Below are 14748 nucleotides of genomic sequence, written 5' to 3' on the forward strand. Positions count from 1 at the left end.
CTCACAATTTCCAGGAAAGAAGCTAGGCTAGAGGAGGTGACCTCCCAGCCCTGGCACCACACCCAGTCCCACCCTTCCAACAAGCCAAGAGACCTGGGATCCAGGGGGGGCCCTATAGTTCACAGGGTGTGTGGCCTTGGGCAGTTGCTGGTCCTCTCCAGACCTCAGCCTCCCCACCACATGACGCAGGAAGTGGTTCGGATCCCAGGTGTCTCCCCTTTAGCTCCGCTCCTCAGGGCTAAGACTTGACCTCTCTCCAGTCCAGGGCTGTCACCGACCATCTGGGCCAGATGGGGTGAGGCCTCGTGGTTACCTGGAGGAGTCCCTGAAGGCACCCAACTCAGAGCTGAAGAGCCTGGTGATTCCCCCCACTCAACGATGCATCTGTTTTCCAGAAGAGTGAAACTGAGGCCCTGAGAGAGGCTTGGGGTCTGTACCAAGACCTGAGCTTTACTGGTGGGATGGTTAAGAGCATGTGCTCCAGGGTCAGAAAGACCTAGATTAAAATGCCAGCTGCAACAGACACTTGCTGTGTGAAGTCCCTTGCCTTCTCAGCCTCAGATTCCTCATCTGTAAAATGGGCAATAGTGCCTCGCTCCTATGGGCTGTTGCGTTGAAATGAGAAAAAATGCACGTAATGGGCTCGGCCAGTGTAGCAAACGCTTCGACAGTGGTAGCTATCCTGACTGTGGGTAGTATTAACACAAAGCCAAGTGGCCAGGGGGGAAGACAAGGAGGGGTCCTGACCTGGCTCATCCTCCGGCCCAGGAGGGCCAGCCAAATTCCTGGAAGCCCCCCAGCCGTCTCCCCTATTCGTTAAAGGCCTCTCATTAGTGAGCCTGGGCACCTGCCCCTCCACACGTAATAAGCCTCATTAGTATCTTAGCCCCAAGCTCTGAGCCCAGAGTCTGTGCATGTGCACACGCATGCGGGTGGGGGGCTGCAACAGGCCACCAGCCAGGAGGCAGCATCCCCGCCAACCACACCCCCTGCCTGTCATCAGCAGGGCCCGTCACCACCCAGCTTGTCACCTGCCTGCCTCGCACCAGCACCACCTGTCACCCACCCAGCTCGTCACCCACCCAGCCCATCACCTGCACCACCTGTCACCCACCCCGCCTGTCACCGGAGCCGCCTGACAGGCATCTGGGTTGGGGGACAGGAGCTGGGGAGGAGAAGACCACAGGGGTGTGGAGCTGGGGGCCCCAGAGACCCTGTAGGACCCCCACTTCAGCTCGGCATCCTGCAGCATTGCCATGGCAACCTCTCAGCCGCAACCACTTTCCCAAACATCCCCCACCCCACACACACCGCCCCCCCCCCAGGCCCTGCTCTTAGCTGAGCTGAGGCTGAGAAGAGTCTTGAGTGACAGCAGAACGGGGCAGGAAGGAGGTGCTCATCAGCTGGCTGGCCTTGGCCATCCTGCCCTCCCTGGACTCGGTTACTCCATCTGCAAAATGGAGGGGCTGGGGACGGGGGAGGTTCCTGTATGGCCAGTCACTCCTTCCCAGCCTGGATGTGCTGAGCCAGTGGCCAGTTAACCTGTGAAGCCTCAGGGGGAGGTGGGCGGCGTACAAGAGGACAGGGGATTCTAGGTTCTTCCACACACCTTTGCCCCTGGTCCAGTCCAGAGAGGCTGGACCTCTGGCCCAAGCTCACACAGCCAAAGAAGAGGAGCAAGCTGCAAGGGAGAGGACCGCCAGCTGGAGCTGATGCCCCCAGGGGGTGACTCAAGGTGACTGGGGGGTGCTGAGTTGGCCCCCACCTCCAAGCTGCTTTATTTATAAAACCCAGCGCTCCAGGCCCAGCAACAGCTGCAGTGCTGCCCCTCCAGGGGGCACAGGCCGCAGCGGAAGGGAAGGGTGGTGCCTCCCCCAGGAGAGGGGCGCCCTGGGGTCCCAGGCTCCCTCCACCACTGGCCGGGGCAGGGGCTGAGGTGGGAAGGGGGCATCCGCCAGTTCTTTCCTTCCCTGCCCCCCTCCTCTCCTCCAGGCAGGCGGCGATAGGATTACTTCTGCATGACTGCCTGCTCCACAGGGTTCCTGAGACCCTCCTGCCTGCAGCAATCTTTAAAATTCCTCCAGCCCGGCCTCGCTCCCTTTCTCCCCAAGGTAAATGCTCCAGCTCCTACCACAGTGTGCCCGCGGCCGCCACCGCTGAGCCTGCTGGAGGCCCAGGTCCCTGGACCCATCCTCGGGGTGTAGCCTGGTGTCCCCTAGGAGCCTCTGAAACCCAGGCCCTGGCCCATCTCCTCTGGCCCCTGGTGCCCCTCCAGCCCCGTAGGGCGAGGCTCAAGCTGGGGTCAGGCCTGCCAGTGGCGCCAAGGCAGCTGGGGCACATATGCACAAACACACCTGGGGGGTTTTGACGTGCCTGCTCTCGTCCTCTGCTGCCAAAAACCCCGATGTCCCCACCTCTGTTCTAACTGCCCCCTCCCTACCTCACCAATTCCTTGCTACCCCTGGGGTGGGCAGACAGCTGGGCCAGGCCAGTGCCTGTGTCTCCCCAGGGCTTAAGAAGGCAGGCAGGAGATCGATCCACTGAATTTTTTAAGGCTCTAATGGAGCCTGCATCCCAAGACTTGGGGCCTGGGACACGGGCGATGTCTCAGGGACCCCTCCCGCGGCACTGCAGCTGCTTCCTCTTTCAGGTCTACTGGGTCAGAGCACCTTGCTAGGAGCCTTCCCCCAGCAAGAGAAGAGGCACAAGGGGCCCCTGGGGAAGAGGTGGGGTTGAGGGGCTGTGAGCAATACCCAGAACCCCCCCCACCCCAATCTCCTCAGCCCTAATGCAGGCAGAAGCAGCTCAGCCTCTAAATCACTTCCCTCACGCTGCCCTCTGAGGCGGATTCTGTGCATCTGTAATTAGGGGGTGGAACAGATGGTGGAGATTCCGTTTAAAATCATGCATCTAGTAAAGTAACCTTCACTGTCGGAACTGACTCCCAGGGAGACCAAGCCCCAAGCCCGGACCTGGTTGGGGGGGGGGGGGGCGGTGTTTGGGGAGGGGGTATCAGGTCAAGCCAGCACTTCCCCATCTTTTTCCCTGAAGTCCCAGGCCTGATGTCCCCCTTCAGGTGAGCCAAGGAGGAGGGGGATTTGGCAAGCACCTGACAAAGTGCAGGCTGGGGGTAAATCCCCCTGCCCAGCACCATGCCCCCACCCCACCCCTACCACCATACTTGCCAGAGTCAGGGCAGGGCTCGGTACGAAGAGTTCTTGGCTGAGAAACCAGGATGACCAGGTGCCAAGAGCCCCCAAAGAGGCCTCAAACCCCCAAAGCCCAGGCCAGGGTGCCCAGAGCACAGGGTCTTGGGTGGGGCAGCTTTGAACCAGATGTACAGCCTCACTGTCCAGGAATGAAAGGCCTGGGGCAATGAGGCGGGGTGGAGATGCCTCCCCAGGCAGAGGAGGCACTGGGAAGTGGGGGAGGACTGGGCAGCAGAGTAGACAGCACAGAAGAGTGGGCCTGTGTGTGTGTGTGTGTGTGTGTGTGTGTGTGTGTGCGCGCGCGCATGCGTGAGCAAGGCTGAGGCTATCCAGAGGGGGTTTGGTGGGGGGGGCGCGGGTTGGGAAGAACAAGGGAAGCTGTGCTGGAATGTGCGCTAGTGGGAGTAAGGGCTGCAGGCTGAGGTGGGGGTGCAGGGGGTACAGGGCAGAGCTGCTCTGAGGGGTGAATGGGTGCAGGGTTGTGATGGAGCTGGGGCTATGTGTGTGTGTGTATGAGTGCGGGACTGGTCTTTGGAGAAGGCTGGAGGCTGTCCCTGGGCCCTTGGATGGCAGAGCAAGGTGCTGGAGCTGGAGCTTGTTGGGATGTACAGAGGACCGCTTGTTTGAGATGTTGTGGGATCTGGGGTGTGTGTATGTGTGTGTGTGTTGCACATGCATGCCTGGGAAGGTATGAGAAGCTGGGGGGACACTGCCTGTTTAAAGATACAGTAGAACTGAAGCCATATTTGTGTGTCTGGGGTGAATGGCGTGGCCACAGGAGGCGTTGCCATTTGAGTGGTTGTTGCGGCAGCCTGCGTGAGGCAGTGTGCATGTCTGTGTCTGTGTGAGGGGTGGGAGCCGTGAGTTTGGAAAGGTGTAGGGAGCCGTACTGGGGTGTCTACGGACATGCTGGGCTCCAGCTGGGGGAAACATCGGGGCTGTAGGGAGAGTCCATGGGTATCTTGTTAGGTGTTGGGGCTCTGAGAGTCTGGGTGTGTGGGAGGTATTAGAGCTGGAGTAGGGTCCTGGGTGTATCTGGGGAGATGCTGGGGTTAGAGAGGGGAGTTGATACATTTGAGGATGTGGTAGAAGCCATGTGTGTGTGTTGGGGTGTTTGGGGATATACTGGGGGTCATAAAAATCTGGGTTTTCAGTACTAGAGCTGTGACTATGTGTGTGGGGGGGTAGGCATGTGGTGGTGGTGTGTTGCGGCTGAGTGCACGGAGCAGAAGATATGAGGAAGGTGTTGGAATGTGGAGAGGTTGTGTGTTTGTGGAGAAGCTGGGGCTGTGTGTTTTGGGGTGTTGCCACCGTGAGTGGGGAAGTAGCTGTATACTCAGGAGGCATGAGGGGGCTGCAGTTGGGTCCCCCCGGCTGTCCCGACAGGTGGGGGGCTGCAGGGTGAGGTGGGGTACCCCTCTGAGGAGGTGAAGGGCAGAGTCCTGGCCTTTGCTCAGGGACCCACCTGGGGGCTGCCTGCTGCTGGAACCCCTCTGCTGGGGCGGGGGGGGGGTGCCTGCCCGCCCTCAGACCCCTGTGTGGGGGCGTCGAGACCGGCTGTCCATCTGTCTCAGCCTGTGCCCAGCCAGGCCGGAGAAGCAGAGTCGCCTCCTCGATCCCCAGGGTGGGGGGGTGGCAGCAGATCCCAGCCCACCCATCTGCCTTCAGACGGTCGAGGCAGGAGCCTCCACAAAGCTGCCTGGAGGGCATCACTGTGTTTGAAGAGACAGGTTGGGGGCTGGGGGATCTGCAGAGAAAACAGCTCTCACGGAGGCTCCTCTGAAAACCACCGACGCAGGGAGGGAGGGCAGGGGAGGGTCTGTCTGTCCTTTGGGCGCCTGTGTGGGTCAGCGCCCGACTGTGCGCCTTGGAGCCCCTTCTTCGCATGTGTTCATGGCGGCGGCCTTGCCTTGGAAAACAGCCCTCCCTCCAAGCCAGGCTCCACACTCACAGGCTCACACAGGCAGCTACCCCTCACACATGCACCCTGCCTACACTCCCGCACACACGGCCCCCACACCTCCACATCTGCAGAACAGTGCACCCTGGCACACGTGTACCTGCGCCCCAGGGTCCCAGTCCTTACACACGCATGCCCATCACACCCCACCCCACGCTGCAAAGCCAGGTACGACCACACACACCTGTCACATATACATGCCTACACACATATATACCTGACAAGCAGCGATCACACCCACACCCACACGCCACACACCTCGGATCTCCCTGTCACACCCATACCCCATCTCACATGCATTCAGTCTCTCACACACACCGTAACAGACACTCGCCATCCCTTACACCTGCATGTATGTGCCCTGGTTTATACATGTGCACACATGCATGCATACACACTCTCACCAACTCTCAGCTCTTTCACACCAGCCAGCTGATCAGTGTTCAGGACAGGCCTTGTCACTTCCCAGGAGGGCTCCCACCAGCTCAGAGGGCCTCCACTCCACCCAGCCAAGTCAGAGTGGGGGGTAAACCCCCTCCCCTGCCCCCACAACACCATGGCTCCCTGGGAACCCTGATCTTCCCCTCCAGAAAGGGTCCTCTCTCTGCTGTGGGGTGACTGCTGCTGTTGTTTGAGTGTGACTGTATATGGGGGTAGGAACAGGTTCTGAGAACCCATGATGAGTCCTGGTGTCACTGCCCACGTGGGTAAAAGGCCCAGGGACAAGTTCACTGGGTTCTGTCTGTGAGATTCAAGAGGAGTGCGAGAGCCACAAAACGTGTGTTTGTGAGTGTGTGTGATGCCAGGCCTGTGTGGACAGGTATGAGTATGGGGCGGGGGGTGCACTTGTATGAAAAGACACACACCCAGTGAGTGGGGAGGATTCTGGAATATTTCCTGAGACAAGAGGTATGTACATCTGTGAATAGGGGTCAGGGCCAGGAGAGGTGCCCTCTGAGACTCCCTGCCCCCACAAAGAGATCAACAGGGAGGGTCTCTGGGATCTGGCGAGTGTGTGTGTGTGCGTGTGCGTGCGCGTGTGTTTCTTTCTCTCTTCCTCTCTCTCCCTTCCTGACCTCTTTAGCAGCTGGAAACTGAGCTGGGGGTGGAAGGAATGGAGACTTGGCTGGCCTGGGGGTTTGGGGAGGGAAGCAGGAGAAAACACCTTCCAGATTCTCATCAAATCCTTGTTTGTGGTTTGCAGCCTCCAGCCTCTCTTTCTCTCCGTCTGGGTTTCCCCCTCTCTCTTTATCTCTTCCTGCCTCTCACTCTCTCCCCGTATCTCTCCTTCTCCCATCTCAGTCACCTTGTCTCCTTCCTTGGATCTCCCTGTCTCCAAGTCTCTTGTCTGTTTCTCTCTCCCCAGACCCTTCCATGTTTCTGACTCCTCTCTCTGCCAGCACCTCTGTCTGTCCGTCTCTCCCTGTCCTGGTCCATCTGTCCGTCTCTCTCCGCCTGCCTGTGCGTGGGTGTCTGTGTCCATCTGCTCCACCACCCATCTGTCTGGTTGTCTGTGCGAGTCCTTCGGAGGGTACCCGCTCGCTCACCAAGCCACCCTCTCCCAGGTCAGCAAAGGCCTCTCCTGGCTCAGAAGGTGGGGAGGGGGGTGCAGAGCTGCAGCTTCTGGAAGCTTCAGTAGCAGCTGGGCTGAGCTGGGAGTTCGGGGCCAGCCAGCTGCAGAAGCGGTCCCTCCCCTGGGCTCCCAAGCCAAGGACCCCAGAGCAGAGAGGAGAGAAAGCAGGGCCTCTTGCAGCTGAGTCTGTGTGTGTGTGTGTGTGTGTGTGTAAAGAGGAGGCAGGGGGCCTCACTTTGCCCTCATTTCACCATTTCCCCCCCAAAGCCAGGCCCTGGAGGAGAGGAAGCTTCTATGTCCACCTTCCTCATCCCCTCACCCATGCAAGAGACACTGGGGGATCCAGGAGGGAAGGGTTGGAGGATGCCAGGCCTTGGGTAAAGGAGGGGCTGGAGCTGCAGCTTCCTGTCAGCTTGGTGGAAGGGGGGCTCCTCCCCGCCTCGCCTCCCTTCCAGGCAGTCCCTGGGGACCCCTCCAGTTCTGGTCCCAGCTCCAGACACGACACGAGGGGCTGCACATGCAGTTCTCATCAGCTCCACAGGGGCCATTCCCACCTCCCTGCTGCCCTACAGCCTCTGACCCACAGGGATATGGCAGGCAGAGTTGGGGATGGGTGGGTGGAAATCACTCGAATGTCTCCCCCCTTCCCCAAATGGAGGTTGGTTCTGGACATGTAGAGATCATTGCCCTGTCGAGGCACTGGCCATCCTGAGAGACCCCAGGCAGTCCACCTACCACAGCCAGCCCAGCACCTCACACCCACATATACACACACGGCCCCCCCACCAGCACTCACAGCCCAACGCCCCCACTCTGTGGCCCAGCGACTCAAGAGGGCTTAATAGGAACCCGACCCCAGAGACCTGCCTCACCCTGACTGGCAGCGGCCTCCAACAGGGTCTCCCGGCAGGAAGCCAGCAGCTGCAGGAGGTAGCCCTCAGACCCCTCTCAGGAGGCTCTGTTCCCCCTACTCCTCTGAGAAGAGCTGCCGTCCTGATCTCACGCTAGATGGGGAAACCGAGGAAGGGAAGGGGACGACACAGTCAGGAGCTTCTGAGACCCTGGGGTGGGGTCACAGATGACGAGAGGGACCTGCAGGGGCAGGACCTGGCTCCTTCCTGACCTGCCGTGGGCAGAGTCCATGTTGGCTGCACCCTCCGCAGGGCGCACAGCCCTGTGCAGCCCTGCCGCTGGGCTGGGGCCAGAGGCTGGCTCCCTCCCTCCAGAGCTCTCCTTGCCCCTGGCTGGGCCCCCTCCCTCTCCGGGCTTCGGAGCAGCCCTCCCTGCCCTCTCCCTCCCAGCTCTGGCTCTCTCATCCTCAGCTCTTGGAAGCCTGACTCACTGTTTCCCTCCTCTCTCCCCTCCCTCTCTCTCTCTCTCTCTCTCTCTCTCTCTCTCTCTCTCTCCCCCCCCCCCGGCAGGCAGCGGCGCCTCCCCCTCCCCTGGGGGGGCTCTGGCCACAAGGGTGCCCGCCTGCTCCTCTCCCCAGGCTCTGGCCCCCACCCCCGCGCACCCAGGAGGCCCCCCTGCAGCTGTTCCAACTCTAACTACAGAGAGGTGGAGGGAAAGAGCCTAGGTCCTAGATCTGGCTCTGCTGCCTGTGACCCCTGGCAAGCAGCGGCTGGGGGGTGCTCTCTAGACTGGGTTTCCTCCCGTCAAACAAGGAAGGGGGGATGCAGTTGCATGGCACCCTGGTGCCTCTAATGCTCCTGATGTTCCCTGTTTTTAAAATCCCAATGCCTCCTGGTGCAGAGCGCCCACAATCTGTGGGGCACTGTACCTGCCTCCGGCCCCGCCCCCAGGTCCAAAGAAGAGCCAGGCTCCATCCACAGACATCTGGGCAAAGCAGTGGGGAGACCCTGCCCTGTGGGGCAGCAGCCTAAGTCTAGTGACCCTTGGAATCCCCCAGTCTCCCCGTTCTCCCTCCTCCTGTGGGAGTCCTCCCTTCTCCCCCTCCCACCTGTCTGTCCTCCTCCCTCTTCCCTGAGACATTTGCTTGTCTCGCCTCCAAACACAATCCTAGCAGCATTTGATCTTGGGCGAGAGGCTCTCAAGTGCCCGCTCATTTCGGGCTTTGAGGTGGGGAGTGGCACACACCTAGGCCTTCTAGGTCCCCTGGACCCGTCTCTTGGGGTTTGATTCTGGCTCTTCCTGACTGTTTTCTCTGCTCCCCCTCTCCCTGCTCCCCCTGTCACCATCTTTCCCTCTCTCCACCTCGCGTGTGACTGTCTGGGTCTCTTTCCTCCCCACCTCCCCCTACCCCAGCTCTCTCCCTGGGGGGCCCATCTGCTGACATTAGTAACAATGTTGCCCTTGCTTCCCCCCCTCCTTCAGTTCCCAGCTCCACCCCCTCCCCGGCTCTGTCCCAAGAGACCCAGGGGACCCAGCGACTGAGCTGGGCTCCATCCCATAATAGTGAGTCGGCTTGACCTCACGAATCAGACCAGAAGCGCCTGGGCATCTGGTACGAAGGCGGCAGGGCACCCTGTGGTCTTGGGTGGCTGGCATGAGACACAGAGCTCTGTATTCCACAAACCAAAAAAAAAAAAAAAAAGTTGACCTGGGGTGGGGCAGAGCGGAGAAGAGGGGAAGTGGAGGGGATCAGGTTTGCCTGGAGGAAGCCCCTGTCCAATGAGGAACAGAAGCGACAGGAGGCAGTGGCTCCAGCCAGTGCTCCAGGCTGACCTGAAAACCAGCAATGTCCCTTGGGGGCTCTGCCGGTCCACAGCAGCAACCCCCACCTTAAAAAAAGGGTCTTCTGCCAGAGACTGTCTGCCCCTCAAGTCTCCAGCACAGGCACACCAAGCAGGTAAAGATCCCATTTCTTAATCTCCTTTAGAGTCCAAATCCATCCTCGCTACAGCACACCTCCACTTAGCTCAGCAGGGGGTTCCAGAAGCCTCCCAGCCAAAGTCTAACCAGGTGGAATTATGTGTGTGGGGGGGTGGGGAACAAATCCCTCAGCTCCCAAGCCCCCTCACCAAAGGCCCCATCGAAGGCTGGGGAGCAAGGAAAAAGAGTCTTGGAAACCACACACCTCCAAACTGAGAAGCACTGCTGTCCATCACGGCACCTGGGGGTGCTGGGACTCCAGGCCCCCACGACCCTGTTTCAGACCCCCCAGCCCAGCAAACATAATAAACAGCAAGCTCTTTTTCTTTATGACACCAAATTCCTCCAAGCCCAACAGCTCCTTCCATCACTACCTCAGCCATAGATCACATTAAAAACTCACAGAGGGCAACTTAAACACATCACATTTGTTTCTCTCTATATTATTTCAAAAGTAACGGCATTAAAAATGGATTTTACTACAGAAAATAAATATCAGCACGTGGGCCAGGAGCCCAGAAAGGGGGAGAGAGCCCACCAGGAGAACGTCCCCTGAGGGATTGGGCACAGCTTAGGTGCTGACCAAGGAGGTGGCTGAGAGGACAGACTAGGGGGAGTGGGGTGGGGGGGGATGCCTGGGGAGGGGGCAATGCCTCCCCACCTGGGTACCTGCCCCAATGCCAGACAGAGAGGGACAAGAATCAACAGTTTGAACTGGTGCCCACTGGCCCCCCAAAGCTCATGCCCTCACTGATCTCTGCAACCTCAGGAGGGTGGGAGCTTTGGGGCAAGAAGTTCACTCGTCTCTGGGGGTTATTCCAACTATTGACACAGCAGAAGAGAAAAAAAAAATGAATTCAACTTACTATCCAGTTTGATTTTCTATTACTATAAAAATAAATATACATCTGTTCAAAGGAGGGAGATGGCAAGCTGCAGGCACATGCCACCTGGGGGGGTCCCCCACAGCTCACCACCACAACCCAGCCTGCCCCCAACAGGCAGGGGGTGGGGTGGGGGTGGGGGTGTGGGTTGGGGGGGTGGACTGACTGGTAATCTTTCACTTACAGCCCCAGCTCACACAGCTACACACACCGGGCCACACGGAACAGGAACAAGCCAACAATAGAAACACCCCAAATGCTCCTGGCAGGACTCTGCCCAGGCCCGGGTACATGCCCCCGCCCCGCCGCCGGCGGCGGCGGTGGCGGCGGCGGCGGCGGCAGCAGCAGCAGCAGCGGACAAAATGTGGCCACCCTGACCCAGAGGCAAAGCTTGTCCTCACACCCTGAGCTCTGCCCAGGGAGCTGGGGCCAAGTCCCGCCTGACACCAACTGGTCCGGCGGGAAACGCCTGCCCAGCCAGACAGGCATAGGCCCCCCAAGGGTCCCTCCTTGTGCTCAGGGACCAGGCTGGTGCAGGCTGGCCCTGCCTCCCAGGGTGACGCCTGGGCCCAAATTCAGCTGGCCCTGCCAGTCAGGCACTTGGTGCAGAACCCAGGGCACTAGGCTCAGCCCCTCCCAGCCCAGCCCCCGGGGCCCCCAAGCTAGCAGGGAGGGGGACTCCCCGCCCCTCCACATCTGGCCCCGGCCCCCAGGGTCTGCGGTGGAGAATTCCCGCCCCCGCTGCTCTCCGTCTCCCTCCTCCTGCTCGGTGCCCGCTGCCCGCCTCGGGGACTGCCCCAGCGCCCGCCTCGGGCCAGCAAGGCCCACATCCTCCCTCCCTCGGCCGGCCCCTGCGCCTGGCAGGAGGCTGGGGGGTCAGGCTGCCGGGGAACCCCTCCGGCTCCCATCAGTCTTCATCCCCAGCCCCCAAACTCTCTGGGTTGCCGTCCCTTTTCCTGTAGAACAGGAAACAAGGTTATTTCCTAGACTCGGAGCCATCCCCCTGCCCCTCTGGCTCTGCCCGGGGACCAAGACCCAGCAGGGGAATGCGCCCGGAGCCAGAAAGCGGAGGGATTCAGCGATTCACCCCCCAGCGACAGGCCCAGGGGGCTGACAGCTGTCACTCAGCACCCCAACCCCTGGGGAAGAGGGGGCCCCCCGATTCAATCAGAGCCTCAGAGGAAACGCATTGATGGGCGATTATTTATTTATTTATGCAAAAGTGAGCCGACTTTGTTCGCCAGGTAACCGGGCACGCGGCCCAACCCTTCTGGCCCCGGCCGCCCCCAAATCCCTCCTCCGCCCCACACCCCCTCCGGGTCATTAGGTCCCCGCCCCTCAACTCCCAGAGCACAAGCGGAACCTTGGGATTTGGGGGTTGGAGAGGAGGGGCTCCTCCCCTCCGCAGTCTCCCCCTTTCCCAGCGCCGTTCCTAAAATCCAGCCTTGTTCTCCGCTCCCACGGTCCCCCCCCCTTCACCCACCCCCCCACATTCTCAGCAAGCTGGAGAGCAAATTGCAGTTTTAAATCCAAAGACGGAGGGAGGGGGAAGGAGGAGGGGGCGCGCGGCAGCGCTGGGCGCGCACCTCGCCCCCGAGCCGGGGGAGCCGCGGGGCGGCCAGGAAACCCGAGAACCCCCCCTCCCCGCCCCCCCTTCTCGTCCACCTCCCCCTCCCCCTTCCCGGCGCTGCCTGCCAGGCTTCGAGCCGAGCCCAGCCGAGCCGCGGGCCCCGGTGGAAACAAAGACCGATCGCACCGCGGGCACCGCAGCCACCGGGTCCGGCGGACCGGACCGGGGCGCGCGGAGGGGGCGCGGGGCCCCCCCGGTGCGCTGCACAAAAGAGCCCGGCCGGCCGGTCCCCAGCGGGGGTCTAGGGCTGGGGAGGAGGCGCCACTCACCGGAGTGCTGGGCTGCCGGCTCCGTGGGTCCGAGCCAGGCGAGGGGCTTCGGGGGGCGTCTGTCTTCCGGCGGCGGCAGCGACGCGGGCGCCCGGCAGCTGGGGAGAGGAGTCGTGGAGGAGCCCTGAGCCGCCCGCCGTTGCTGACAGCATGGCTCGCGCCTCGGCTCACATTCTCCGCCGCTAACTCCGCTGGACCCGGCCCCCCAGCTCCCGCGGCGCCCCCCACCTCGATCACTCCTTCGCTCTCTCTCTGCGGCCCCCTTTCTCCCCCCACCACCACCACCGCGCACACACTCTCACAGCCCTGGACACCCCCGCCCCCACCCCCCCAATTGCAAACCTGGGAGGGAACGCGCCCCGCGTAGTCCTCCTCCTGCTCCTCCTCCTCCGCCCTCCTCCCTCCCGCTCTCTTCGGGCTGTCTGTCTGTCCCTCTGACTGTCTCAATCTCTCGCTCCCTCTGCCTTTCTCCGCTCTCAGAGCTGGGTGGGAAAAGGAAATGAGGACAGAAAGCAGACGCTGGCTTTGGGTGGTGGTAGCTGGATTCCCTCTCTCCCTCCCTCCCCCTCCTCCCCTCCCTCCTCCTGCCTTCTGCTCTCTCCGCGGCGAGCGGGGCTGAGCGCAGCCTGGCGGGTGGCTCGCGTTGCCCGCCCGCCCGCCTGTCTGTCTGTCTGGTCTGCCTCGCTCGCTCCCTCCCCTCGCCGTCTCTCGCCCTCGCCCTGCCTGCCTGCCTGCCTGCCTCTCTCCGTCTCCGCCGCCGCCGCCGCTGCCTCTGCGAGCTCGCCTTACCTTCGCCGCTCACCATCCGGAACCCCAGGGGGGAGCGCGCGCGCGGCTCGCCGGGACTTGTAGTCCCCGCCTCGGCCGCTCCGCGCGCGGGGCGGGCGGGGCGGCGCCGGCAGCTCCGACGGCGCGGCCGGGAGCCCGCGGGAGGCACCCAGCGCCCGAGCCCCGAGGGCGAGCGTCCTCTTTTACAAAGGGGGATTGCATTCTTCCCTAAGGATCACCAACGTTCCCCACGTTCCTCGTCCTCCCGCGGGGGTCTCTGGCCGGAGCGGAGGTTGCGGGTGGGAGTGAAGGGGCGGGGTCTGAGAATGGAAAGAGTAGAATGGGGGAATCGAGGGACTAGCTAAAAGGGCCTGAGACTTTCTGGGGGCGTCCCAATTAAATGTGAGAGGAAGCGAGAACAGGAGACGGCCGGCTCCCTGAATCTGGAGGCGTTCTCCCTTCATGAGGTTTCCTATTGAGTAAAGCGCAAGGGTTGATGGAGAGAGGGCTGCTCCAGAAAACTCAAAGCCCGCCCGCACCTCCTCCTCCTCACTCAGGGACCCCAGTCTCAAATTCTGAGCTCTGGGTTTAGCCACCCCCACCAAAGACTAGTTTTTCTAGAAGTCCGAGGAAGACAAGAGCATGAAGTCCTGGATTCTCCACAGATCTCTCTCTGTCACACACACACACACACACACACACACACACACACAACCTTGCCTTCCTGAAATCGACTGTGCTTCCTGGTGTCAGGAAGCAGCATTCAGATTCAACAGTTCAGAGCTCCTGCTGGGCCCAGGGGGCTGGACTCAGCACTTTCACCTACCTCCTCTGCAGGTCACATCTGTTATCCAGCCCCTAGCTCTGGCCCCCTGCCTGGCCTATCCCCACAGATGGGAATGTGCACTGCCAGGGCCTGGTCACCAAGGAGAGGTCTCTGGACAGTGCAAGAAGGAGAACTGCTGCTGCTGCCACTTACTGAACACCGCAGGGCTCTTGAGTCCTGCGCTGGACCAGGGTCTGTTCGATTCCAAAGCTCACTGCTTAACCTCTGGATCAAGCAGGGAACTGCGACTTCCCAGCTCTCCATCTGACCTTCTCTCCCGGCGTCTGTGTGTCCTCCCTTGGCACTTAAATTCGACAAATGTTAACTGAGGTGTGCAGGGCTCACAGGGGACACGGAGATGAATAATGCATGGTGGCTGTCCTGTCCCCGGCATCTACCAGCAGCAGCCCCACTGATCCTGTGCTAGTCCCACTTCATCTGTGTGTCTGGCATTCCTTTGTCCAATGTCTGCTGGCTTTTTCTGTCTTGCCCTCCCTGTGTCTGAAGTCCCTTCAGCAGTGCCTTTGTCCTTGGCCCACCTGTTTCGGACTCTTCCTTTGGCCCTGCGGGGTGATACGAGGTGATGGCCAGCGTGTGACAAAAGGCAGGTGTTTTGCCAACGGCAGCTCCCTGTCACCACCTGCAAGCCCCTCCTCTAAGACAAAAAAAGGAGGGGCTCTGGGGGACACTGTTGGCCCTTTGCAGGGACTGGGGGCACCACGCCCATGGCAGAGGTCTAGGGCTCTAAATAGTTCCATCTATTGATCTGGCATCATGGGGCTGCTGACCAGCCGCAG

General features: G+C 61.1%; 1 protein-coding gene and 1 long non-coding RNA gene across 8 annotated transcripts in view; one reads left to right on the forward strand and one right to left on the reverse strand.

The window, feature by feature from the left end:
- The window catches only part of AHDC1 (AT-hook DNA binding motif containing 1), a 65260-nt gene extending 51815 nt beyond the window's left edge, over positions 1-13445 (reverse strand). For 2 of the 7 annotated variants that reach the window (XM_086330765.1, XM_086330768.1), the window contains exons 1-3: positions 13089-13131; positions 12700-12839; positions 12358-12455 (exon numbers count right to left, since the gene is read on the reverse strand). The gene's annotated coding sequence lies outside the window, so the exon portion shown is untranslated. The other 5 variants (XM_086330766.1, XM_086330763.1, XR_015138503.1 and 2 more) reach the window with 5 other exon arrangements.
- On the forward strand, positions 1599-10776 carry LOC147377492 (uncharacterized). The gene is made up of 3 exons (XR_015138618.1): positions 1599-1735; positions 1993-2111; positions 10645-10776. It is a non-coding gene; the product is annotated as an uncharacterized LOC147377492 (long non-coding RNA).
- Positions 13446-14748: the final 1303 nt, after the last annotated feature.

This window comes from Bos grunniens, chromosome 2 (genome assembly GCF_055505025.1).
Source record: "Bos grunniens cultivar Pamir isolate PY7600 chromosome 2, Bosgru_T2T1.0, whole genome shotgun sequence".
NCBI lineage: Eukaryota > Metazoa > Chordata > Mammalia > Artiodactyla > Bovidae > Bos > Bos grunniens.